Source organism: Mustela nigripes, chromosome 4 (genome assembly GCF_022355385.1).
Source record: "Mustela nigripes isolate SB6536 chromosome 4, MUSNIG.SB6536, whole genome shotgun sequence".
NCBI classification, from domain to species: domain Eukaryota; kingdom Metazoa; phylum Chordata; class Mammalia; order Carnivora; family Mustelidae; genus Mustela; species Mustela nigripes.
Genome location: NC_081560.1, coordinates 145,000,907 through 145,028,633, shown reverse-complemented (window position 1 = coordinate 145,028,633; position 27,727 = coordinate 145,000,907). Strand labels below are relative to the sequence as shown.

At 47.1% G+C, this 27,727-nt stretch overlaps 1 protein-coding gene and 1 long non-coding RNA gene across 6 annotated transcripts in view; one reads left to right on the top strand and one right to left on the bottom strand.

Annotated features, from left to right (window-relative positions):
- The window catches only part of TSPAN14 (tetraspanin 14), a 58,401-nt gene extending 47,468 nt beyond the window's left edge, over positions 1 to 10,933 (bottom strand). For 2 of the 4 annotated variants that reach the window (XM_059397927.1, XM_059397930.1), the window contains exon 1: positions 6,480 to 6,680. The gene's annotated coding sequence lies outside the window, so the exon portion shown is untranslated. Of the gene's footprint in view, positions 1 to 6,147; positions 6,247 to 6,479; positions 6,681 to 10,850 lie in introns of those variants that run through there. The other 2 variants (XM_059397928.1, XM_059397929.1) reach the window with 2 other exon arrangements.
- A 374-nt stretch (positions 10,934 to 11,307) lies between these two features.
- Positions 11,308 to 23,946, top strand: LOC132016555 (uncharacterized). 2 transcript variants are annotated; one of them, XR_009403942.1, is made up of 3 exons: positions 11,308 to 11,596; positions 17,483 to 17,592; positions 23,865 to 23,946. It is a non-coding gene; the product is annotated as an uncharacterized LOC132016555 (long non-coding RNA). The 2 variants fall into 2 exon arrangements; XR_009403941.1 differs by lacking the exon at positions 23,865 to 23,946 and adding an exon at positions 18,894 to 19,252.
- The last annotated feature ends 3,781 nt before the right edge of the window (positions 23,947 to 27,727 follow it).

The following is a 27,727-nucleotide window of genomic DNA, read 5'->3' as shown; positions in this document are numbered from 1 at the left end:
CTCTCTGGAGCCCTCCGCTTAGCCAGGCCTGACCTTGGGCTTCCACCTCTGGCCTTGCAGAGTCCAGTCTCAGCAAGAATCCTGCTGAGTTTGTTTGGCCAGAATCCCTCGCCCTCCATGTCTGACCAGCTCCTCATCTTCCAACAACCCTTGGATAACAGTGGATCACCCTAGCCTGCCTTTGACAGAATCCTGTGATCTGTCAGCAAAGCATCCTCCTACCCTTTTCCATCCAACTCCCTCCATTCCACTCCTCAGCTATTAATCTCCACTTTCCAGGTTGTATCTGAAGTGGAGCCCAATCTCTCTTCCCCACTGCAAAACCCCAGAGCAGAAGTCCTATCTACTGCACTAGACTTATAGAAAGTCCGCTTTACTGCTTTAACAAGTGTCCGAATAATTATTTAATTGTTATTAAATAATTAAATATTAAATAATAATATTTAATTATTTCTTTAACAAAACGGAGCTCCAAGTCTTCCTTGACCCAAAATGTGGGAACCACCTGGTCTGGAGCTGGGGCTGGCCTCCCCACCAAGGCCCAGGGACAGAGCAATCTGCCTGGCCCTGGGGTAAAGGGCTGACATAAGACAGGCAATCTGCAGGCTGGCCAGACAAGGTGGAGGTCTCTTCATGACAACGGCCACTCAGCGGCCAAGCAGAGCCTCTCCCTAGAGCTGCCAGAGGCACAGAATGAGCCAAGTCCTGAGCACAGCGAAGGTGCCACAGACGGGGATCACAAGGCTCCTGCTGCATAAAGTCACCGGCGGCATGAGCAGAGGCAGAAGGTGAGTGGGGCCCAGTCACCCCTCCTCAGGAAGCCCAAATCTAAACACGAGGTGGCCCTTTCCCTTAATGCCATCTTCCAATGAGCCCAGCTTTGCTCAGGTACCCCAAAGGCCTTCTAAGGCTGTGAGCCCAAGACCTGGCCTTGGAACCGCACGTCCTCAGATATGCTGTGGCCCTCAGCGCTCCCAGGCTCAGGACTCAAACCTCCCGATGTAGATGAGTTTCAGGGGACACGCATTCAATTCCAGCAGTTGCTAAGGACTCTTTTGTAGGTGTAAGGACTAGGAATTATTCCTCAAAGCCTTTTTTTTAAAAGCTCTCTGGGCCCTGCAGAGTAGCTTGGCACAGGTCCCAGCAGCTGGTACACGTTGTCAGGGAAAACCCAGAGAGGTCATCAAACCTCTCCTCAGGCTCAAGTCCTGCCCGGCCCCTTGTCCTGGCCTGCCTCTCCCCAAACCTTAGCCCTGCAGGAAAGCCCGGACTCAGCTCTCCCAAATTCCAGAGAACACGCAGTCTCAGGCAGCACCACGAGCTCCCCTCTCATGAGGATCCCAGAGGCCACTTTAGAGCAAGTTGCCATGGCTCTGGGCCATAGAGCACGGGCTGGCAGAGTCCACTAAGAGAGGTGCCAGTTCCTTCAGTTATCCAGCTGATGGACACCAGGACTCCAGGCCTTCTCCCTGGCTTCTCAGGAAGGAAGGCAGAACAGACCTTGAGAAGGGAAGGGTTTAACCCCACCCTGCCCAGGCGCACTGAAGCTCAGCAGACCAGGCCTCCCAGAGGAAAACCACAGCACGGCAGAACCTGGCCCAGCCCCACCCCACCCCACCAAGCCCAAGAGTAGAGGAAGTGGGGTTCCCAGAATCAGCTGCTGGTGAACACTTTGCTGAGAGCTGTCAATGTGATGGCAGCGGTCCCAAACCAGAGCGTCAGGCCTAACGCCGGGACTTGGTCCTGCTTCTCGGACCTGAAATGTATACTTGAGCTTCACAGTAAACCCGTGAGAGACAGAAAGGGCAGATTCTTCTCTCATTACAGATGAGAACAATCAAGTCCAGGCAGGGGGGGAAAAAAAATCAAAGACTTGTCCAGGTCCCTTGGGCTAGAAAGGGGGAACGACCTGAAAGCTGGCCTCCCCGCTGTCCACCCGACAAGCTGGACAATGTCATTCGTCTTCATGCTTGATCGGCAGAGGCCCCGAACACTTCCCACCACCAGCCGGGACTGTGCTGTTCCAACACAGGCACCTGCCCTTCTGTGAACCAAAAAATGTGCTGTTTGGTAGAAAATGAATGTGGGGGCATAATGAATACCCCACATTGATTCAGAGAGGACACCACAATAATGGAAGGTAAGACAAACAAGAAACACGGGCATCCACCTAGGCCGAAGATTCACAAAGCACTAGTTTCCACAGTACCCCGGGAACTCTGGTGACCAGCCAAGAGTGAAGCCATTGCCGTATACCCCCATGACCTCTCCCCCTATTCCAGATGGGAAAGCGGAGAGGACCTGAAAAAGGAGGAATCAGGAATAAGCAGAGTAAGTTTACCCAGTACAGAAGCACCTGGGGTCTCACTACCTCCACTAGGGTTTCCTGGCCCTGTTGGAAGTCACCAGAGACAAAGCAGGTGACAAAGCCCAAAAGCCAGTTCCATAGCTTGGCTGGCTCTTTAATATGCCTCAAGGGGGGCTCGAGTGGAAAACTGCAATTAATGGAGCGGTTCTACCTCCTTTACAGCCAGACAACCATCCCAGTCCCACACTCAATCAATCTTGTTCTCCATGCGCTTCCAGCTTTTAGTGACCTCATTAACCTTTCCTACATGCCTACAAGCTCAGCCCCAGAGTCTCCGAAATGGAAGAAGAAGGGCAAGCCCTATAGGGGTGCCTCTACCTGTTCCTGCTTCTAGAAGAGATGGCTGCTCCACCAGACATCTATGGATAAAGCATGGGGAAGTCCAAGAACTTCAGGGCTGATGTGCCAGGGCAGTGAGGGGGAGCAGGAGCCCACTTCCCTCCCCATCGGCATTCATATCCCTCTTTAAAGGCCACCAGGACCCCGCAACAGGGGTCGCCATCCCAGTGCACAACCCTCAGCACTGGGCTAGGAGCTGAACATGTGCTTAATAAGAATCCACAGCCTGGGACTCACCACGAGTCCTTGGGCCCATAAATGAATGCATGAATGAGCAAAAGAAGACCCATGGAACTCAGGTAACTTGCCCAGGGTCAGAGAGCGGGCTGCCTCTGCAGACTGCCCATTACTAACCCAACCCATAGTCTCGCTTACCCTCCCTCTGCCCTTCAAATACGGAACCCCAATTCATCATTAGCCTCAACAGTGTTTCTTCAACTCATGACCCATGTTTCTGATGACGCAGAAACGTGACACTCAGGCCTGGGCCTTGGGAAGAAGTCACAGAGCAGGAACGGTGGCAGGCAAAGGGTAGGGAGACAGTGCTACTGACCAGTTGTCTCCAGTCCTCTTCCTCACCCCACGCTCTAGTGGTCTGTAAGTCCACATGGCTGCTTCCGCCACTGAAATGCCGCTTCTGGGCAGGAGCCTTAAGAGCCAGGGTGAGACTGACAGCACTCTCTGTCCCTCTGTCCAAGGGTCTAGAATGTTCCAGTTAATCAGCATGGGTTCGCAGTAGAACAACAGAAAGCACATATGCAATGGATATGGTGTGAGCAGTAAATAAACTGCTGCTGCTTTAAACCTCAGAGATTTGGGGATTGTTATGACAGCAAACCCTGATCTATCTAGACAGATAGAGGCCACAACTCACTCCCCAAGCCTCCCTGCCTGGCAGTGCTGGGCTTCCCATTCCCTGGCCCAAGGGAGGGAAAAGCTACATCAGCAGTGCCTCACCAGGGGGTCAGGGATGCCGGCTGCATGCCCAGACAGATGAGATGCTTTCAGAAGCAGGGGATCAAAGGATCCTGCACTGAAGGACTTACCAGCTCCACTGTGGGCCAGCCTTGTGCAGCGTCCTAAACACCTTTCATACAAAGGCTCTGTTTACATTAGAAATGACGAGAGTAGCTCACATTGAGACCTAGAGCAAGCTACTCTGTGACCTCTCTACAACAGTGTCCTTCTCTATCATATGGGATGGATACATTATGTCAGTTCAAGAGTTAAATAAGTTAATGTGAGTAAAGCTTCCAGGATAGTGCTTGGTATACAGGTCCATAAAGAGTAAGTCTCAGGGCACCTGGGTGGCTCAGTAGGTTAAGCACCTGCCTTCAGCTCAGGTCATGATCCCAGGGTCCTGGGATCCAGCCCAGGATCAGGGTCCCTGCTCAGCAAAGAGCCTGCTTCTCCCTCTCCCTCTGCCTGCTGCTCTGCCTACTTGTGATCTCTCTGTCAAATGAATGAATAAAATCTTGCTTTAAAAAAGAGAGAGAGTAAGATTCAATAAACTCACTGTTAAAGCACTCTCAAACCTTCCATAGAATGGCTATAAACTTTCCATAACCTCCACTAGGTCATAATTGCAGCACAGGTTGCCCAGGACGGGCACAATGGTACTCTGTAGGCTCCACCAAACTGAAAACCATCACATCCCTGAGCTCACAGTGACCCAAGGTAGGCTTCAGGAAATGTCTCCAGAACCCAGGGCTCCCAGAACTCCCTGGCCTCCACTATCACCATGACCTGCAGGGCAGGGCACGAGGTGTGCCCTCCCATTCTCAAACATGGGAAACCCTCACCTGTCCTCAGAGATTATCACAGCTACCTGGCTGGTAAAGGAAGGGAACTTCCCTGGGCAGCCAACCCTCTGCAGGCCCTTCTCCCTCATACCTTTTCTTCCTTGAGGCAGCTACCTTCAGAAGCACCAGTGGGTCTGCAGTCCTGCTTGCCTGGATGGCGCTGCTAAAGCTGAGATCAAGCCCAGATCAATAAAACATCCGAGAGCACCTAGTACCTAAGTCCAGCCTGGGTTCCAAGACCACAGGGAGCTTACGGGCCAGTGAGGGAGTCGTGAGCCTGGAACAGCACCTGCAAACAGCAGCTGGCCACTCTCGTATCCCACAGACTATCAATCATGCTTTGTTAAATGACCTAAAGGTCACATTTGATGGTCCAAGCAGTGCAGTTCAAAAACGCAAAGATGGAGACATCAAGAATTCTCCAGCTGAAGGTGGGACAACAAAAGATGATGAAGTTAAGAAGGGAGGGAAAAATCCCTCTAGCGGCCTGTCTCCCAGACCCTAGGGATCCTCAGACTGGGACAAAGTTTGGAGAGAACTGAGAGAGGAGCTAGAAGGGCCTATGAGACCAAGAGAGGAGAGGATGCATTCTGAGGGTGCCAGGGCCCAGGAGGATTCCTGGAAGGAAGGGTGACTCTGCCAACCACAGGGCTAGTTGGAAGTAGAAGGGATCTAGGGGTGCTGGGGGTGCTCCAAGAGCCCAGACGCCAGGTTTCCCTTCACAAATAGGGAAGAGTGGCCCAAGCACTCAGCCGGCATTAACTTCCCCTACTTTGAGGTCAAAGGGTAGGAGGAAGGCAACTTTTTAGGATTTGGCAGGCAGCTACACCCACTCCTATGAGCCCAAGCAACCCCCATCCGGGAAGGAAGACCTCTAGAGAGCAAACCACTGGAGAGAGCACACCAGCAGAGGCTCCCATGTAACACCCTGTACTCACCCCCCCTCCCCGCAAAACACCTGAAGTATGTCCCAGAGGTCCCAGGACTGAAGTCCCTACAAATACACACACACACACACACACACACACACACACACATCCTACCCACTTGCAACACCACCGCTACACACACAAACTTCCTACCCACTGCATCATCACCCTTATACACACACACACCCACACAAACACACACCCTGCCGGCACCACCATCCCTCCATGCACACACACTTCCTACCCACCCGCGCCAGCACTCCTCCTCGGCAGGAGGAGCGGCGCGAGATCAGACAACTCCGTAACCACAGACCCAACTCCACGGAAGCTCTAGTTAGGTCAAGAGCGGGGCTTTGCTCCCAAGCACAACCTCACACGACCCACACGAAGAAGCTGGCTCACCCACCACCTACTCAAACTCGGGTCGCCCCAAATCCGTGCAGGGCAGAGTGGGGCCCATCGCTGGAGTGAACCACTCGGTGCACACCCACCCCCGGGCGGGGGAGGGGACGGTCCTCCCAGGTCTGCAGCACCCTCCACCCCTGGCCGGAGCTCTGGGGGGGCCGAGGGTCCGTGGCCGAGCCAAAAGGAGTGTCCCTCCCTGGGTTCGCTGTCGGGGACAGGGTGCAGAGCCCCTACAGGCTGCGGCGGCGGCGGTCCGGCCCCTCTCTCCCCGAGCTCTCCCACCCCGCGCGGACCTGGCACGCACCGGTCCGCGGACTTGGGCAGGACGCGGGCGACAGAACCCCCAGAGCCAGGCTGGTCGCCCGCCGCGGTTCCCACTCCGCCCGGCGCCGGAGTTCGGCTCAGCGGGGTCCCGGCCAAGGCCTCCAGCCCCTCGCGAGCGATCTGGTCAGACAAAGCAAGCGCCGCCCGCGGGGCCGCCTACGGGGCAGAGGCGAGGAAGCCGGAGGGGCAGAGCCCGAACCTGGGGAGCAGTCCTAGTCCCCAGAGGGCGCTCGGCGGGGGGGAGGGGGTCTGCCTCAGACAATGAGGGGGACAGGGCCCGACGCTCCAGCGGGGGCTTCGCGCTCCACTCACCCGGGCGCGGCTGCGGCGGCTGCGGCGGCGGCGGCGACGGTGGCGGCGGCGGCTCGGCCCGGCTCGGCCGAGGAAGTTAGAGCAAGTTCGGAGGCGCAGGGTGGGAGGGCGCGACTCGGGCCGTCCGAGAGATGGGGGCGGGGCACGGAGGGGCGGGGCCGGGGGCCCGGAGAAAAAAGCGCCGCTTCCCTGCGCGGTACAGGCCACCCCGCGCGCCTTGGGCCCCGCCCCGCCCCGCCCCCGCCCCACCCCCGGAAGGCCACGCCCTGGACCCGCCCCTCCCCCAAGCCGCCCGGCCTTTCCGCCCGCGCTGCCGCCGAGGCGGCGGCGGCGGGGCCTGGTAGTCAGCCCGCCTCTTTGTCTCGCTTTGGGGCCGCGGGGAGCGCTCGACGAAGGTGTGCTCCCCCGGGTCCCGACTGCCTTGCGGACGACTTGGCTGGTCCCCCCGAGCTTGCAAGAAACCCGAGTTGTGGAGGCCGAGGGGAGGCCACATCTCAAGGGGTACGGGGGTGACGGGTAGGGGTGAGCCAAGGATTAGAAAAATGGCCGTATTGAAAATAAGAGGCGGGGCCCCTGACTGGCTCAGTCGGTAGAGCAAGCGACTTTTGATCTTGGGGGGGTCTTCAGTTAAATCCCCCGTTGTGCATAGAGCTTACTTAATAAAAAGACAGAGAGAGAGAAAATAGGTGCTCCTGCCTGGCCTGGCGGGGGAGGGGGGATGCTTCAAGAGAAGGGCAGTAAGTTAATATTTTGCACTTCTTTGCACACTGGGCAGCAAAGACCTGCTCCTTCTTGTCTTGGTGCTAAAAATACCAACCTTTCTTTGGACTGCCTGCTGAGATTTGTTCCTAAGATCTGTCCTGGGGAGATGGCTGAAAGCACTCTTGAGGAACAAGTATAGCTAGCTTGCACAGGGGTAGTCAGGCAGCTGGCTAGGTACTGGCTGACCTCAGTGGTCTCCTCCCGCCTCTGAAATGAGACACAGGCGCACTCTGACTCTAAAACTCTTCCAGGGGGAAAAGAGCTGGGTGGGCCACAGAATAGTGGCCACATTCTAGTACAAGCAACCAACAGGTGGAGTCCTATGCAAAGAGAAGATCTTGCAATGCAGACTGTTCAGTCCATTCCCCGTTGTTTTTATTAAGGGGGAGGCAGCCTCCCTGTGACATCCCAGGCAGCTCCGGGACCTCCTGGTGAACCTGTCCATTCAGTCACCCATAAGCAGATAACTGAGTACTTGATCGAGTGCCTCATCTGTGCCAGGTCCTATATGATGCTGAGGATACAACAGTAAACAAGACTGCTGAAGCCTCTTGTTCCATAAAGCTTACTTTTAGTGGGGAAGACAATTACAAGTTGAGATAAATGCTGGAACAAAAGCAAGGGGCTTAGATAGAGAATAGGAGCCGCTTTCCACGGAGCTGGCAGAGAGAGTGTTTTTGAGAAGGAGACGCTGAAGTCAAATGGATAAGGAGACAGCCTGGGGGAAAGCCAGGCAAACACCTTCCAGGCTGCGAGCAGTATGTGCTGAGGCCCTGTAAAAGGTAAGCTTTGGGCGTGAGAAGGAGCTGCCAGAAAACAGTGCAGCTTGTAGAGCAAGCCTGTGAAGGAGGATCAGGATGAAGTGGGGAGATGGGCAGGGCAAGCGAGACTGTTTGGGGATGGAGGCTTTTTATTAAACCATTGAAGGGTTTTATGCAGAAGACCAACACGTTCTGGTTTGACTGCTGTGTGAAGAACGCACTGGGTGGGGGCGCCTGGGGGGCTCACTGGGCTAAGCCTCTGCTTTCCGCTCAGGTCATGATCTCAGGGCCCTGGGATCAAGCCCCACATCAGGGGGGTCTCTGCTCAGCAGGGAGCCTGCTTACCACCCCCCGCCCTGCCTGCCTCTCTCTGCCTACTTGTGATCTCTGTCAAATAAATAAACAAAATCTTAAAAAAAAAAAAAAAAAAAAACACTGGGTGGGTGGTAGGCAGAAAGAAAAGCAAAAAGACAATTAGACTGTTGTGGCAGCCCAGGCCAAAGATAATGTTGGTTTGGACCAAATTGTGGCCACAGTAAGATGAGTAGTTGAGAGAAGCTATTTTGGACATGAACTCAACAGGACATATTGGTAGGATGGATGTCACAGGAGGAAAGGGATAACTTTCAAATTTATGGCTAGAGGAAGCTGGTAGACAGGGCCTCATTGATTGGATAAGGTAACCTAGAAGAAAGGGACTAGAGCTCAGGGAGAAGCATCAAGAATTCTGCTTTAGCTGCGTTGACTTTGAGATGTCCATCAGGGACCCAGTTCAATTGTTAGACTAGGAGCTCAGAAGGGAGGCCTGGGCTGGGGGTGGGGCTTTGGGAGGCATCATCTTCCAGATAATAAAGGCTGTGGAAGGCTGAGGAAGTTACTTGAGTGAGCCGGTAGTGGCAGAAGAGAGGGTTCAAGAGGAATCCCGAGGAGCTAAAGGAGTCAGAGCAAGAAAGGCTGAGGAGGCAAGAGGAGAACCAGAGGCTGCTATATATTCCAGAGACGGAGAAAGGAAAGATTTTCTAGAACAGAGTGGTCGGCTGTGTTAGATGCTACTTAGAGCTCAGACAAGATGAAGACCGGGAGCGATCCGTGGACTCTGGCAACATGAAGGACATTGGTGACTGTGAAAAGGATAGCGTTCCTGGAGAAGTGGGGCAGGAGCCAGACCATGGTGGAACTATCATGTTTGGCCAGCTTGTCTAATAGGGAACAAGAAAACTGGGAGGGGTCTCGAAACGGATGTGGGCTCACAGGAGACTTTGGCCGAGATCGCTAGATGACCCTAATAGCTATTCTCCCCCTGGCTACATGGCTCCCCAGAATAAAAGCAAGTTGTCAGACTCCCTTGCGGCTAGGTGTGGCATTATGACTTAGTTCCGGCCATCCCGCAGTAAGGGGAGGCGTCCATGAACAGCGTCTGAGAACTAGCTGTAAAGGGCTGTGGTGCGCTCTCCGCATCTGCAGCTCTTCCCCGCTCACTGGAGAACATGAATATGTGGCCTGAGCTCAAGGAACCATATTAGACCTCGAAGTGGACGGCGTATGCTGAGGATGTTAGTGCCACCAGTGAGACTACATCTGGGTTCCTAATGTTCAGGGAGCCACCACACCGGCTCTGGGATACCTACCTCTTGACTTTGTCTAGGAAAGAAAGAAATTTCTGTCTTGTTTAATCCTCTGTTTTCTGATGCCAGTAGCCATTTTTGGATTTAACTCTTGTTAGAATCCTGAGGGCTTTGTTGAAATATGGAAGTTACTACAGCAAGTTTATGGAGTGATAGGGATGATCCAGGATGGAAAGCAGGAGTGAGGACTCTGAAAAAAGGGGGAAGGGCATGGGCCCTAATGGAGAGGACACCTCTGATGAGGAACACCTCCACCGTTATTGAGGGGGTATGGAGGCAGAGATGTTTCCAGTGAAGTCGGCCTTGGAAAGGCAGTCATTCACACCTGATGATATCTGCTGAATTCTAGATGTGAAGGAGGTCCTGAGCTTAGAGCCAGGAGGAAGGAGAGAGTGAAGCCACCATGACAAGTCATGGACTAGCGGTGGAGCTCCTGCCAGCCTCAACAGCTTCTGAGGGACCGCCCCCTTGTGGACAAGTTGGCCACGCTGCAGCAGGAGAGGAAGAGGATGAAGAAGGCACCCCCCCCCCTTGGCCGAGGTGGTTAAGGGACTACCTTTAGCTCGGGTCATGATCCTGGGGTCCTGGGGATCGAGTCCCGAATCAAGCTCCTTGCTCAGCAGGGAGCCTGCTTCTCCCTCTGCCTGCCGCTCCCCCTGCTTGTGCTCTCACTCACTCTCTCACGTGTGCCCTCTCTAGCAAATAAATAAATAAAATCTTAAAAAACAAAAAAAAAAGAGGGTGAAGGAAATGCCCACAGAGCCCCCATGGCCTCCTCCAGCCCCCACCAGGCCTTACCTGACAGTTTCTTATGCCATTCCCAGCTTCCATATGAGACCCACCAGGCTTTACCTGACCCATTTTATAGCAATTTGTGTGGCTTTGGAGCCTCAGGGATACTCAAAGCAGAGCAGGCCCATTTTATTTTCCTGGTTTAAAAAAATAAAAAGAATCAAGAGACCGACAGCCCCAGTTCCTAAAAGGGCTGGCTGTATTATAACCCGGGACTTAGTTTCCAGGCCAGCCCCTGGAACTGTAATTACCAAGAACACAGCTGAATTATATAGTGCAGTCTACGAGCCTGAGATATGGATTGTGGGAACAAAAACCAGTGCAGGAAGGAAGAAAAAGCAGCTGAGAGTTTCTTCTCCTGTTCCTGAACCTGTAAATAAAATGTTAAATGGCAGAGCTTGGTCTTAATTGTCCCCTGACGTCCTCCTTACCCCTCTGGCTTGGTCGAGTTCCAGTTTTGGTCCCAGGGCTGCCTTTGATCTTCCTGGACTCCACGCTGAAACTCTGTGGACCGGCTGCGGGCAGGGAAGAGGGAGGAAGCAGCTTGAGCAGAAGCAGGGCTTGGTGTTGAAGTCTAAAGGTAAGCAGGGTGAGGTCCAGTCAGAGCTCCACAGTGCAGTACCGGGAACTGGGGATCACTCCTTCCTTCCTGAAACGTTCGTCGCCCTTGACTGGTAACACCATGCTTCTGGCTCTGCCTCTACCTCCCCGGCAGCTCTTTCAGTCTCCTTGGTCCCTGTCCTCTTTCTCTTCCTGATCTTCTCCAAGTCTGTGTTCATCAGAATTCCGCCTTGGTCTTTTTCCCTTCATATCTCGCAGTCCCAGGCAAATTCCAATTTTTCAGAATTACATTTCCCAGCCTCCCTTGGAGCTAAGACTTGCCATGTGACCTGACTTGGCCAAGGAGACATCAGCAGGTGGCTGTGGGGATTTCTGGGAAAGTTTCACTTTCCTAACACAGGTGCTTCTGCTCCGTTCTTTTTGCTCTTCTGCCTGTCTGGAATGCATGTGGGAAGGAGAGCTGGAGCAGCCGTCTTATGACCAGAAGCTGGCTCTGAGGAGGACAGCTTCCTCAGTAAGGAGAACTCCAGAGCAGACCTACAGGGTAGACCTGGGACCTGAATGAGAAGCTTGTCCAGGAGGTGACCTCCCCGTGCCCTTCCAGCCCTGCCTGCCTGTGAGTCACCCATACCTCAATCACTTCAAATGAGAGAAGGTGATTTTGCCAAGAGGAAGCCCCCAGAGTGGCCAGATAAGACGTGAGAGGGAGGGAACAGATCAGAAAGGTTAAGTAAGACACAGACCCATGAGACTGCCTGCATTCAGCCCCCAGCTCTGTCCCTGGAAGTTTGGAAATAAGGGACGCACACAGAAAGTGAAAGTCACCTGACAGTATAAAAAGTGTTCCTTCTGGAATAATCTCATGTGAACTGACCTTCACAAAGCCATGCATTTATAAAACAAACGTGGGAAGTAGTCCCGGGGAGTGACGCAGCCCTAAGTGGTAGAACCAGAACCATCAGCTTTATGTCCAACCTTCCACCCAAGACTGTGCCCCCGGGGAGTCATAAACCCAGGGCTTTGGGGAGCTGTTGCCTCCCTGGGACGTCTATGCTCAGGCCCAGCCAGGAGTAATCCTGATAGGACCCTTCCCCCGCAACCCCAGAAAGGGGAGAGAGAGGTACCCCTGCACACCCCCTGAAGCAGAGCAGAGCATAGGTGGGTGCTGCAGGCATCATGGGTGCCTCTGGGTCCCTGTCACAGCTTTTTGCTGGTCCCATGAGAGAGCGAGTGCGGGGGTGAGGGGGGCGCGGGGGGAGAGCTTGCTGTCCCTGGGGAGTTTTACTGGGCAGTTCCTGCCATGTGCTCACACTGCCATCTAGGGGCAGTTGGCTGAAACGAGATTATCCAGCCACTGCCGGGTGTGTATGTTGGACCTGGCCAGGAGGGCTTCTCAATCCTTGTCTGACAACGGGGATGCCGCCTTCCTGGAGCTTTTGTTCTCTTGGCTCTCCTATTTACCTACCCAGGAAAGACCGCATATTGCACACCCAACTCCTTAAGAGTCTCCTGATAGCCCCATAAGTGTTGCTGCTCTTCCCAGACTGCACTGACTTCCCTGCCCCCTCACCTCTACAGGCTCTGTGAGGTCTCAGCCATTCCTATATCTTTCCACGTCTTCTGTACACTGGCCATACTTCACATTTATTGACAGTCTTGCTCTCTCTCCTGAGCTGCCGCCCCTAGACTGTCTAGAATGACAATCTGACCCCGTCAGCCCTCTCCCCTAAATCATTAGAAGTTCTTTTCACTGAATGTTCTACAGAGACTGACCAGCTCTGGTCGCTGTGACCACATCACAGTGACCACCCTCACACTCACTGACCCGGCCTCCACCTCCAGTGTGGTGGCGACTGCACACACCAGCCTTCAGGATCAGGTTTAGAATCTGATTGCTCAGGAGGGAATTGCCCTTGGCAGAAGGAAGCAGCCTCCCCTCGGGCTCTGGGGCTCAATGTTCACCAAAGCCCACAGACAACTGAAGAGTGATCCCAGCCCCTGCCTCCCCACCGGGTCAGTTGAGGCTTCCCTTGGAATGGCCTCGCAGTTCACCCCCTCCATACTATATACCCCATCCCGTTTCCCCCACTTCCTGCTCACAAGTCGCTGGATCCACTTCTGTTTCCGACGTGCCTGGCCTCCACACATGTCATCACCTCAGCTCAGAGCTCCTTCTGTCTATTCCCTTTGACTGTGTGAAGATGCAAGAAGTAGAAAACCCCTCAAGCTAGTCCCTTAGTCAGGCTCTTCAGAATAGGTCTCCACATCACTGGCTCCCAGAGCATCATTCCAACTCGGATCCTGATGTCTTGCTTTGTTTCTGCTGCTCAAGCTACTGCTGGCCAGCTGGCCCCCAGCTGGCCCAGGGCTCCTGCCTGGCCTCTGCCCACTGCCTCCTCTGTCTTTGGCTTTTGCCCCCTTCCTTTCTCTGAGAGGCACATGCAGTTTCCCCAAATCAGTTGCTGGTTGCTTCAGTCAGCTGTCACCACCCACATCCTTTCTTGCGCAGAATTTTTGTGCCAGTCTTGTAGGTGCTTGGCCAGCCCATAAGGTCCTGATTTAGAGCCTACGATCCACCCCAGGTCCAGTCACTGTGTCCAGGGTGGACGGTTTGTGACACGGGGATCTGGTGAGGGGCCTCCCACGGGAGGTATAACATGCCAGCTCACTGAGATTCCCCAAGAAAGGGCAGTGATGCATGCCATATGGGCACATGTCTACCCTGTCTGCTGTTAGGGTTGCTGACTACAGATAATAAATTTAGATGCATGCATTCGATTTTGTGACCAGTCTTAGTATGAGTATGCAGATCCGGTTTTGTAATGACTGTATTCTTACTAGTCGATATTTAAAGGCTGTTAAAATATTTATGAGACTGAATCATTAGAATTAGGGAGAGCATAATTGATTACATGTCATGTTTCAGTTTTCGGGGAAATCTACTTTGTTAAGATAAAAATTCAATTTATTAGTTGTAGAAATAATACAGGCATACCTCATCTTGTGTTTTGCTTTGTGAGGCTTTGCATTTACTCCATTTTCTACGAATGAAAGCTTTGTGACCACCCTGCAAAGAGGAAGTCTCTTGGGGCCATTTTTCCAACAGCACTTGCACCCTCTGTGTTACATTTGGTAATTCTTGGGATATTTCAGAGTTTTTCATTATTAGTGTGATTGTTAGGCTGATCTGTGATTGGTAATCTTTGATGGTACTATTGTCATTGTTTGGGGCACCATGAAACACTCCCATATAAGACAGAAGATTCAGTTGATAAATGTTGTGTGCGTCCTAACTACTCCACTCATTGGCATTCCCCTGTCTCTCTTCCTCTCCTCACTCTCCCTGTTCCCTGAGATACAACCACCTTGAAATTAGGCCAGGGACGCCTGGGTGGCTCAGTCATTAAGTGTCTGCCTTCAGCTCAGGTCATGATCCCAGGGTCCTGGGATCGAGCTCTGCATGAGGCTCCCTGCTCTGCAAGAAGTCTGCTTCTCCCTCTCCAACTCCCTCTGCTTGTATTTCCTCTCTTGCTATGTCTCTCTCTGTCAAATAAATAAATAAAATATTTTTTTAAAAAGACAGAAAGAAATTAAGCCAATTAATAAACCTACAATGGCCTCCAAGTGCTCAGGTGAAAGGAAGAGTCAATCAATGTAACAAACTTCATTGTCATCCTGTTCTAAGAAGGTGCCACAGCTGCCCCACCTTGATCAGTCTCAGCCATAAGCACGGAGGCAAAACCCTCCACCAGCCAAAAGATTACAACTCACTGAAAGCTCAAATGTTGGTTCATGTTCTTTAGCAATAAAAAATTTTTTAAAAAATATTTTATTTATTTGACAGACAGAGATCACAAGTAGGCAGAGGCAGGCAGAGAGAGGGAAGCAGGCTCCCTGCCAAGCAGAGAGCCTGATGCGGGGGCTTGATCCCAGGACCCTGAGATCATGACCTGAGCCAAAGGCAGAGGCTCAACCCACTGAGCCACCCAGGCTCCCCAGCGATAAGTATTTTTTTGATTAAGGTATGTACACTGGTTTGTTTAGACATAATGCTGTAGCACCCTTCCTAGACATAAGTAATAAACCATAGTGTAAACATAATTTTATATGCACCAGGAAACCAAAAAATTCACTTGACTTGCTTTATTGTGATATTCGCTTTACTGTGGCAGTCTTGAACCAAACCTGCAGTATCTCTGAGGTATGTCCAAATGGGAATATGTAAAAGAAATGCTGTTTCCATTTTCCTCCATTGCACATTAGACAAGATGTGCACATTAGACAAGAGCTAGATGTGTTTCTCTTTGTGCACGGAGCCCCTTGGGCATTAAAGAATAGCTGTGGGGAGTCCCATGGGGTGCTGGGAGCCAGTCGAGGGAGCAGGACCTGTACTGTCTGTACATTGGGGGATAGGAGGGTGTCTGTCCTGGGCTGTGCCACCTGGCCCAGCTGGGACCAGTGGGAGGAGCTGGGCCGTGGATTGAGTTGAAGGGTTCACTGCTGGTGGCGCCCCCAGACCTCACCCCATGCAGTCCTGAAGTCGGCTCCATGGTTCTCTTGAGTCAAGAAGCCTGAGGAGGAGATGAGAGCCAGATAAATGCAGCTGAGACCTCTGCCTGGCAGAAGGTTCAGAAGCTCCTTGCCTCAAAGGGCAAGCTGCACTGCCTACGCTAGAAGCTGGCCATGTCTCCAGGCGCAGTTTCCCAACCCTCAAGCCCGAAGGCTACTGGTCTCCTCCTCCCTCCCTGCATGAGCAGTGCTGGGGAAGGGCTTGGCAGCAGAACTGGCCTTCTCTCCCCTAAGCAAGACTAGCACAGTCAGGAAAGGTACAAGGAAGGCTGGGTGCCAACTAGGTCTACTGGCTCCAGAAAAGCAGCTCTCCCACATGTTTATCTGAATTTGCATTTCTCTTCAAGCCTCTGCCTATGCAGGCCAATGGGGCTTCCCCGACTCCTCAAACCATACGAATTTTGTACAGTTTGCTGTGGCCTGACTTTCACACCACACATATAGCCCTCTCTGAGAGGGTGAGGGCAAGGGCACAGAAACTTCTGGTCAGTGAACAAGCTGCTGAGGTTTACTAAGCATGTAGGGTACTATGTGCTTTTTCGGTACTTTGCAAAAATTTTTCAGTACATTGTTAAAAATGTTGAATTAGCCAAAATCTATAAAGAACTTAGCAAACTCAACACCCAAAGAACAAATAATCCAATCAAGAAATGGGCAGAAGACATGAACAGACATTTCTGCAAAGAAGACATCCAGATGGCCAATAGACACATGAAAGTGCTCCATATCACTGGGCATCAGGGAAATACAAATCAAAACCACAATGAGATATCACCTCACACCAGTCAGAATATGACAGATGCTGGCGAGGATGTGGAGAAAGGGGAACCCTCCTACACTGTTGGTGGGAATGCAAGCTTTTGCAAACACTCTGGAAAACAGCGTGGAGGTTCCTCAAAATGTTGAAAATGGAGCTACCCTACAACCCAGCAATCTCACTACTGGGTATTTACCCTAAAGATACAAACATAGTGATCCAAAGGGGCACGTGCACCTGGATGTTTATAGAAGCAATGTCTACAATAGTCAAACTATGGAAAGAACCTAGATGTCCATCAACAGATGAATGGATAAAGAAGATGTGGTATATATACACGATGGAATATTATGCAGCCATCAGAAGAAATGAAATCTTACCATTTGCGACGATATGGATGGAACTAGAGGGTATCATGCTTAGCGAAGTAAGTCAATCGGAGAAAGACTCCCTTCTCTCCCCTGAGATCATATCATATGATCTCCCTGATATGAGGAAATGGAGATGCAACATGAGGGGTTAAGGGGGTAGGAGAAGAATAAGTTAAACAGGTTGGGATTGGGAGGGAGACAAGCCATAAGTGACTCTTAATTTCACAAAACAAACTGAGGGTTGCTGGGGGAAGGGGGGTTGGGAGAGGGGGTCGGGGTAATGGACATTGGGGAGGGTATGTGCTATGGTGAGTGCTGTGAAGTATGTAAACCTGGCAAGTCACAGACCTGTACCCCTGGGGATAAAAATATATTATATGTTTATAAAAAATAAAAATTAAAAAAAATGTTGAATTAATCAATGCATTCACATGGAACAAATGAGAGTTTAAAAGGGACATTTTGCTCCCACCTGTATCCCTAGCCACCAGTATCCTGTTCCCAGAGACAAATACTGTTACCAGTTTTTCTTTCTTTTTTTTTTTAAGATTTTATTTATTTATTTGTCAGAGAGAGAGAGAGCATGCGCATAAACAGAGTAGCAGGCTCCTCTGCCAAGCAGGGAGCCCGATGTGGGACTCAATCCCAGGACGCTGGATCATGACCTGAGCTGAAGGCCGACAATTAACTGACTGAGCCACCCAGGCATCCCTGTTACCAGTTCTTCAAGTCTTATCCCATCAATATGATACAGCAGACACTGCTGGTTGAAACTGCAAATCCATTCTGTTTTCTTTTTTTTAAGGATAGCGTCACCAGTGTTTAACAAATATAGAGCCATCCTTGAGAAAAACTACATTTCCCAACCACACTTGCAGTTAAGCACAGGCCTGAGTCCTGCCTGAACAATGGGATGTAAGTAAAATTGATGTCCTCCTCTTTCAGGTTATATCTTTTTGGTTTTTTTTTTAAGCTTTATGTATTTAAGTAATCTCTGTACCCAACATGGAGCTTGAGCTCACAACCCCAAGATCAAGAGTTCCATGCTCCTCTGACTGAGCCAGCCAGGAGCTCCCTTTATACTAATGGAAAGAAGTATGTTTAGTATTTGTCAAAATTCAACGTCATTTCATGATGAAAACTCTCAACCAATTAGGTATAGAAGGACTGTTCCTCACCATAAGAAAGGCCATATATGACAAGCTTGCCACTAACCTCATACTCAATGGTATAAAATTAAAGCCCTTTCCTCTAAGATAAAGAAGAAGACAAGACTCACCCACTCTCACCATTTCTATTCAACTTATTCCTGGAAGTCCTAGCCATAGCAATTAGGCAAGAAAAAGAAATAAGGCATCCAGATCAGAAAAGAAGTAAAATTATCTCTCCAGATGACATGGTATAAGAAACCATAAAAACTCCACCAAAAACTTCTAGGACTAATAAATGAATTCAGTAATGTCACAGGATGCAGTATCATGCAGAAAAGGAAAAAAACCCTCAAATTATTAAAATCATAAATAAGAGAAGGACCATTATTATGAACTTTTCAGAAATAAAAGGATGATAATAGAAAAAAGAAAGCAATCCCATTTATAGTAGCATCAAGAAACAATAAAATATTTAGGAATAAATTTAATCAAGGAGACAAAATCTCTCTACACTGAAAACTGTAAGACACTAATGACAGATCAAAGAAGACAAAAATGCATGGAAAGATATCCCATGAATTAATATTGTGAAAATGTCCATGCTACACAAAACAATCTACAGGTTCAGTGTAATCCTTATCAAAACTTCAATGGCATTTTTTACAGATATAGATAAAACTACCCTAAAATTTGTATGGAACCACAAAAGACCCTGAATAACCAAAGAAATCCTAAGGAAAAAGAACAAAGCTAGAGGATCACACTTCCCGATTTCAAGCTATATTACAAAGTTATAATAATCAAAATAGGATAGAACTGGCACTAAAAAACAAGCATATAGATGAGTGGAATAGAGTAGAGAGCTGATGAAATGATTGTCTATGTGGGTTGTTTTTTTTTAATAGATTTGTTTTATCAAGTTGAGGAAGTTCCCCTTTATTCCTATTTACTAGGTTTTGGGTTTTTTTTTTTTTTTTGAGGGTTTCTATAAGGAGTGGGTTTTGGATTTTGTCAAATGCTGTTTCTGCATCTGTTGATATGCTCATGTAATTTTTTTTTCTTTAGCCTATCGTGATGAATTACATGAATTGATTTTTGAATGTTGAACTGCTTTCTACACCTATGATGAATCCCACTTGTTTATGATGTATAATTCTTGGAATACACTGTTGGATTTAATTTGCTAATTTTTTTTAACATTTTTACATTTATGTTTATGAAAGATATTCGACTGTACTTATCTTGTAATATATTTTCTGGTTTGGGTATTAGAATTCTGGCCTTGTAGAATGAGTTAGGAAGTATTCACTCTACTTCTACCTTCTGAAAGAGATTGTAGTGAATTGGTATAATTTCTTCTTTAAACGTTTGGTAGAAATTCAGCAGTGAACCCAGCTGAAACTTATGCTTTCTGTTTTGGAGGGTTATTAATGATCACTCAGTTTCTGCAATAAATATAAGCCTATTCAAATTGTCTGTTTCTTCTTGTGTGAGTGTTGGCAGATTATGTGTTAGGTGGAAATTGTTCATTTCATATAGGTTGTCACATTTGTGGGTATAGAGATGTTCATAGTATTCCTTTATTATCCTCTTAGTGTCCAAAGGGACTATATTAATGTCCATCCTTTCATTTCTGATGATAGGAATTGGTGTCCTCTCTCGTTTTTTACTTAGTCTGGTTGGTTACAGGCTTACCAATTTTAGGGATCGTTTCAAAGAATCAGCTTGTTGGTTTAGTTAATTTTCTCTATTCATTTTTTGTTTTCGAGTTCCTTGATTTCTACTCTAATATTTATTTCTTTTCTTCTGCTCTCTTTGGATTTAATTTGCTCTTCCTTTTCTAGTTTCCTAAGGTCGAAGCTTAGATTAATTAATTTTACATCTTCTTTTCGGATATATGTATTCAGTGCTATAAAGTTCTTCTAATCACTGCCTTCACTGCATCTCACAAATTTTAATAAGTTGAGTTTTCACTTTCACTTAACTAAAAATATTTTCATATTTCTCTTGAGATTTCTTTGTTGGCCCATATGTTATTTAAAAGTGTGTTGTTTAATTTCCAAGTATTGTGGGATTTCCAGCTATTTTTGTGTTATTGATTTCTAGTTTAATTCCACTGTGATCTGAGACCAGACATTGTATAATTTCTGTTCTTTCAGATTTGTGAAGTTGTGTTTTATGCCCCAGGCTGTGATCTCTCTTGGTGAATGCCCCATGTGAGCTGGGGGAGAATGCGTCTTTGCTGCTGTTTGATGAAGCAGTCTATAGATGCTCATTATATCCAATTGATTGATGATTATTGTTGAGTTCGATTATGTCCTTACTGGTTTTCTCCCTGCTGGTTCTGTCTATTTCTGACACACAGGTGTTGAAGTCTCCAGCTCTAATAGTGGATTCACCTATTCCTCCTGTGGTTCTGTCAGTGTTTGCCTCATGTATTTTGATGCTCCCTTGTTAGACACATACACACTAGGATTTTTTGACTTTTTGGAGAGGAATGCCTGTATTGTATGTAATATCCGTTCTTATCCCCAATAACTCTCCTAGCTCTGAAGTCTACTATGTCTGAAACTAATATAGCTATTTTTGTTTTCTTTGGATCATGTTAGCATGATATATCTTTCTCCCTCTATTTACTTTTAATGTATATGTATCTTTATATTTAAAGTGAGTCTCTTATAGAAAACATACAATTGGGTCTTGTCTTTTCATGCACAGATATAGAGCCATCCTTGAGAAAATCTCTGTTCTTGATAGAGGTTGACCATTGCATTTAAAGTGGTTATTGACAGGAATGCCTGGCTGGCTCAGTCAGTTGGGCACCTAGCTCTTGGTTTCAGCTCAGATCATGATCTCAGGGTGGTGAGATGGAGCCCTGCCTTGGGCTCCACACTCAGCACAGAGCCTGCTTGAGATTCTCACATTTTTCTTCCCCCCTGCCCTGCCCCCTGCTTGTGTGCTTGTGCATGTGCTCTCTCTCAAATAAATAAATAAATAAAATCTTAAAAAATAAAGTGGTTATTGATATAGTTTGATTATTATCTATCATACTTGTTGCTTTTTTTTGTCCTTGTTCCTATTTTGAACTTCTACTTTTTTTGTCTTTTATGATTTTTTAACTGATCATTTTATGATTCATTTTCTATTTCCTAGTATATCAGTTATTCTTCCTTTTTTCACTTCTTTCAGTGATTGCCCTAGAGTTTGAAGTATACATTTGCAACTCATACAAGTCCCATTTCAAATAACTCTACACTATTTCATGAACACTGTGAGAACCTTATAATAACAAAATAATCCTAATTCTTCCCTCCCACCTGCTGCATCATTATTGTCATTCATTTTACTTATATATAAGCATAAATATAAGCATATATAATTGAATGTACTGTTACTATTATTTTGAACAAACCTATCTGTTAGATCAATTAAGAATAAGAAAAATGGTTTTATTTTACCTTCACTTATTCCTCTGATGCTCTTTTTTCCTTTCTGTAGATCTGAGTTTCTGATCTATGTCATTTTCCTTCTCTCTAAAGCAGACATACTTGCAAAAAGTCCCCCAATTTATGTTTGTCTTAGAAAGTCTTTATTTCACCTTCATTTTTGAAGGATAATTTCACAGGTTACCAAATTTTAGGTTGATGGTATTTTTCCACATGAACCCCTGAAAAATTACACTCCACCCTCTTCTTGCTTGCAAGGTTTCTGAAGAGAAGTGGGGTGTAATTCTTATCTTTTTCTTTGATAAGTAAGGTATTTTCCTCTGATTTTTCTTTCCTTTTGATGCTTTGCAATTTTAATAGGATATATGCAGTTGTAGGGTTTTTTGTTATTGTTTATGTGGTTTTGTTTGCCATCCATCCTGCTCAGTATTCCTTGGGTTTCTTGATTCTGTGGTTTGGTGTCTGACAATAATTTGGGGGAAATTTTCAGTCATTATGGTTTGAAATAGTTATCTTGTTTCTTCTCCTTCTTGTATACTTTCTCATTGTGCCTATGTTATACCTCATTTTTAGTTGTCCCCCAGTTCTTGGATATTCTGCTCCATTTCTTTCAGTCTCTTTTCTTTGCTTTTCAGTTTGGAAGGTTTCTCTCAAGATATCCTCAAGCTCAGTGATTCTTTCCTCAGCTGTGTCCAGTCTGCTAGTAAGCTCATCAGAGATATTCTTCATTTCTATTGCAGAATTTTATATCTCTAGTTTTTCTTTTTTAAACTTTCCTAAATGTTCATTTCTCTGCTTACATTGTCTATCTGTTCTTGCATGCTTTCTACTTTAACCATTAAAGCCTTAGCATATTTATCATAATTGTTCTAAATTCTCAGTCAGATGATTCCAACATCCCTATCGTATCTGAGTCTGATCCTGATGCTCATTTTGTCTCTTCAGACCTGGACTTTTACCATTTAGTATACCTTGTAGCTTTTTCTTGATGGCTGGACAGGATGTAGTGGGTAAAAGAATTGTTGCAACAGCCCTTTAGTGATATGGTGATAAAATTTAGTAATGTATGTGTGTTGACAGGGGACTGTGCTCTATAGTCCTGTGATGAAGTGTAAGGCTTTTATTGAGCCTGTGCCTCTGGCCTGTGAACGTCACAAATGCTACTTAATGCACCCGAACCCTCACCAACCCCCATAAATGACACAGGATGGCCACAGTTGGTCGTGGTTAGGCATTTCCCTTCTTGCCCATGGAAAGTGAGAGCCTGCTGGAGTTAGATATGGTAGTCCCTCCTTATTTGCAGGGGGTATGTTCCAAGACCCCCAGTGGATATCTGAAACCATGGATTGTACTGAATTCTATATATACTGTGTTTTTTCCTCTACATACATACTTAGGATAAAGCTCAATTTATAAATTAGGCACAGTAATAGATTAATAATAATAACTAATAATAAAATAGAATGATTATAACACCATACTGTAACAAAAGTTATATGAATGTAGCGTCTTTCTTTCAAAATATCTTACTGCCCTCTACTCACCCTTGTCGTGATGACATGAGATGATAAAATACCGACAGGATGAGATGAAGTAAGGTCACTGACATAGGCATGTGATGTAGCATTGGGTTACTGTTGACCATGTGATGATAGGTAACAAGGGGGATCATATGCTTCAGGATTGTGGTTGACCATGGGTAAATGAAACTGTAGAAAGCAAAATCACAGATAAGGAGGACTACTGTATTTCTCTTTCCTGGGTCAGTTAGGTTCTGATAAAATGGCATCAGGTTAGGCTCCAGTTAAATGGTTTTTCCCCAATAGTTTATTGGTCTTTGACTTTCTTTATGGTTGTCATGCCATCCAAGCTCTATTATTTATTCAGCACCAGGCTCTGTCATGATAGCTGGGGAAATTGGAGTGAAGAAGACCAACACATCCTTGCTTTCCTGGAATGTCCAATGCATTGATCCCGTGGAGGACAGAAAAACAACACAGAGGTCTGGGCTGTAGGTTTGGTCCTGATGAAGAAACTGTGCGGCCTGTGACTATGCGGTACAGATGGAGAAATGGGCCTAGAAATGGAAGAGCCCAAGGTTTCATGGTGAATTGGTGGTCCAGTTCTGGAGGCTTAGTTAGAGCTCTTTTCTATCAAAAAAGCTCTTCCTGACCACCATTGGATCTTATAATATTGTCTCCACATAACTGTTTTCTTTCCATAAAGTAAGGGGTAGGATCAAGATTGGAACTGATTTGATCTGTGTTAGGGAACATTTAGAGTAGGAAACAGACCAGCCCATCTTGCTGGATGAACAGTGTTGATAAAGGTCTCATCTGCTAGGGGGAAGTTCTGTAGCCAGTTTCCCTATAGGTAGGGCCAGCAAGGCATTTCTTGACCTCTCCCACACCATTGCTAATTACGGCCAGACCAGCCCTGAGGGAGTACTTCTAGAATGAGATTTTTTCATCCAATCTTTGGTTACTTTGAAGCGACAAGGGCAGGTTAAATGCTTACTTCTTTTTTTTCCTCCCAGGTTTTAAAATGAACTGATTTCTTATCATCATCCAAAATTTTTCTTTTTTTTTAGGGTCATTATGAACTTATGGTTTTAAATATATCTGACATGCTTTAATCCATCACAATTACAATACTCAAATTGCCCCATCTTTAGCAAGAAAAGAGCTTTCTCCCAGCGGATCCCAGGTCCATCCTTTCTACAAGCTTGCAGTAGTCTTTGACAGCTTGATTCACATTTGGTACAACAAGATGTTCCAGGCTTCTCTTGTACACTTTCTTTCCCAAGCCTGCAATCAGCCGTTTGGAGTCCACTGGATATCAGAAGAGTACAGCCTGAGCTTGGCTGCCTCGTGGGAGAGTTTCTTCATTTTTCCCAGATGAACAACATGGAAATCAGGGCAGGGTTTCTCTTGCCTAACTCTGCAACAGATACTCTGTCCAGGGGTGCCTGGCTGGCTCAGTGGGAGGCGCATGCGACTCTTGATCTCAGGGTCGTGAGATTGAACCCCACGTTGAGAGATTACTTAAATAAACAAACTTTAAAACAAAACAGAATAAAATAAATAAAACATGCTCTGTCCAGGACTTAGACATAAAAAGGGAAAATTCCGTGGACTTCTCGGATTTCACAGTCATTTCTCAATTGAAGGCAGTGGTTTTCCACCTTGCCTCCATAGTGAAATCCCCAGGGAGCTTAAAAAAAAAAAAAAAAATGCTGCCTGGGTCCATCCCCAGACATTCTAGGATGTGTCTTGAGCAATAGGATTTTTTACAGTGTAAACCAACCAGATGGTGCTCAACCCTGGTTGCAGATCGTTTATCATTCCATGTGTTTTTACACTTCACTATGTGTATATGGAGCTCTAAACAATCTGTTGCACGTGTCTTAAAAATGTACGAAAACTGCATCCTATTGAGTGTACCTTTGGGAAGCTGGTTTTTCACCATAGCACTGTTTGGATGTATCTGGAGTTGATACTTACACCTCTGGTGGGTTCACTGGAACTCCTGCCCCACTTCTCAGGGCTTTCCTCCCGCTCATCATCTTCCATCCCTCTCCTGCAAAATTCATTGCAGTTAGTTGCTCAGGCCCCAAATCTTGGAGTCATCCTTGACTTTCCCTTTCATCCCACATGCTGTTGTTCATGAGATCCTCTTAGCTCTGCCTCCAAACATACCTGGGATGTGACAGTTTCTCACCCCTCTTTTGGTAGCACCTGGTTCCACCCACGGTCATCTCACCTGGATTTGTGCAACAGCATCCTAAGTGGTCTCCCTGGTGGAAACTTTGATCCTCTACAATCTTTAGCTCAAAGCATTCCGGATAATAAAAATCAGATCACGTTACTCCTCTTCTCAAAACCTTCCAATGGATACCTATCTCTCTCAGTAAAATTCAGAAGTTCTCACCAGGAGTCGCCATGCATTTCTACCATCTCCACACCTTCTGATCTCATCTTCCTCCTTTCCTCCCTTACTCATGTTGCTCTTGCTTTCTTATTGTCCCTTGAACATAACAATCCCACCCCCACCACTGGGCCTTTGTGTTGGTGCTGTCTCCTCTGCCTGGAATGTTCTCTCACCAATATTCATAAGACTGTGAAAATTAATAAAAAGAAACTTCATTAGAGTGGGCAAGCTAGAAGAGGGAGCCCTAGCACTCAATGTCAATTACAGATGAAAGGGTCAGTAACAAAATCACAACAGGAAAGAATCATCAATTTCAATCTTTAGATAAGCTATTTAGCTGATCTCCTGCTAGCTGAAGTAGTCTCAGCCTGCTACTTCTCCGCCATCTTGACTCCTCCTCCAAAATTGCCTAGAATCATCAATTTCAAGCCCAAACAGGAAAATATGTATATTCTGTCTCCTATAAGAAATTGACAACTCCTTGCAACTCAGCCAGTGAGAAACATTGTCACCCTGAAGCCTTGCTTTTCTCTGATGTACTTTGGTTCAAAAGAACTCCTCCCAGCTTCTTTCTTGTTCTCCATAAAATAACATTCCACTCTTTTGTTGCACTTGCCTATGGGTTTTGCCACAGCTTGTGTGTCATGAATTGCAGTTCTCTGCTACTCCTGAATAAACCCATTTTTGTTGATTAAAACATACTTATTTTTGAGGGTAAGAAGACCTGCTTTCTTATTTCTGCTAGGTGTCACATTTTATGAAAGAGGTCCCCTCTGGCCAACTCTCCCCAGTAATACGTACATCCCATCACTCCCTGTGCTCTTACTAAATTATGGGAAGAACTGACTCCTACTTTCAACTAGTTTATTGGGTTGGCCTGGACCACCATTACGTAATACAGAAGAGTAACAAGGTATACCCGGGAAAAAGCATGTCCTTGAATGGATTACCCACTCACCCCCAGATTCAGGGATCCCTCCCACAATCATGCTCTATGGTAATTGCTTTAAAAACAAACTAACCTCAAAAGAGACCCTTATCCTTCCTCTTCCTCCCAAACATAAACTCGCAAATATATACCTGCCTACTTGCCCCATGGGACATAAGCAAAATAGAATAGAGGAGAGATCGCTTGGGCTGTGGAGTAGTATTCATTCAGTCTGGACCCTCTGATCCAATCTACCCTCTTCACACACAACCTCCTACACACTCTTCCCCAGAGCTCACCTTCTCTACCAGCCCCCCAGCTCTCTATCACCACAAATATGCCTGGCTCTGAGAAAACGGGCACTGCTTTCCAGCACCCCCCCACCCCCGCCGTAAAATAGTTTTATTTTTAAATAGCCATTCATGTGAAAAGGGCACTCCTTTTGAGAAATCCAGGTATGGGGCAAGAAGACAAATCACGTAAGCAAAACCGATTGGACTCCTCCCTGTTCTCCCACACCTACTATTTACCTTTCCTCTGGCTAGATCTTGGTTCAGGGACTTGATTTCTGCCTGAAATGACATCTTTATCCAAATCTCCACCTTGAAAATTCAGTTCCGGCCCAACTTCCCCCACATCCACGTCCAAACTATCCCTGACCCTTGCCCCCAGAAGACTATTTTTCAAACTCATCAGGGTTTATCAGGAGCCCCCTGGTTCTGGGTAAGTTCTCCTAAAGGTATGAGTGCTGGTCTTGCAAACTTGACATTGAACTCTTTGTGGATGGTTCTCAACCTTGGAATTTTGGAATCATCCTGTAGGTTTAAGAAATATTGTTGCCTGGGTCCTAGCTCACAGATTCTGATTTAATGAGCCTGGGGGTGTGAACAGGCATCAAAATTTTTTTAAACCTTCCTAGGTGGTCTTACTATGTATCCAAATTAAGAACCATGGGCTTTCCAGCAAGGACTCTTGCTTGGAATCGCTTGGTAGTTTGCATTATGATGGATTATCAATTCCTTTTCAAAAAAAGAAAAGGTAACTTGCTAATTAATACTTGTTAAAGGCTGCTTAAACTTCAATGTCCAAAGCCCACAGACACTAATGTCTTTGATTTGTAGGGTGTTTTAGATTCTTGCTTCTCGGAGTGTGAGCCATGGACCAAGAGAATGCCAATTCCATCAGGAGCTTGTTAGAAATGCAGAAACCCTGGCCCCAGCCCAGTCTGGAGAACTGTGAAACTTTGAGCACAAGCAATTTTGTCCTCCCCACCAACTAGGTGACTTGAACAAACACTAGCATAGTTTCTAGCAGCTCAAGACTGTTTCCCTGTGACAACCCAGCACTCCTTGAGTCCCTGCCTGGGAAAACCCAACATGCCAAAAGAATTTACCATTTGTTAGAGCCAAACACCTGACCATAGCCTTCTGACCTCCCTTTCCATAGAGCATTTACTTAAAAAGGAAAAAAAAGTTACAGTTGTAAACAGTTTCTCTGTCCCTTTAAGGTGTCTGTCCATCTCCTGAAACCCAGGAGTGTCTGTCCCAAGGACCTGGGAGTCACCCCTTTGAAGCACAACCCTCAAGACAGATAGG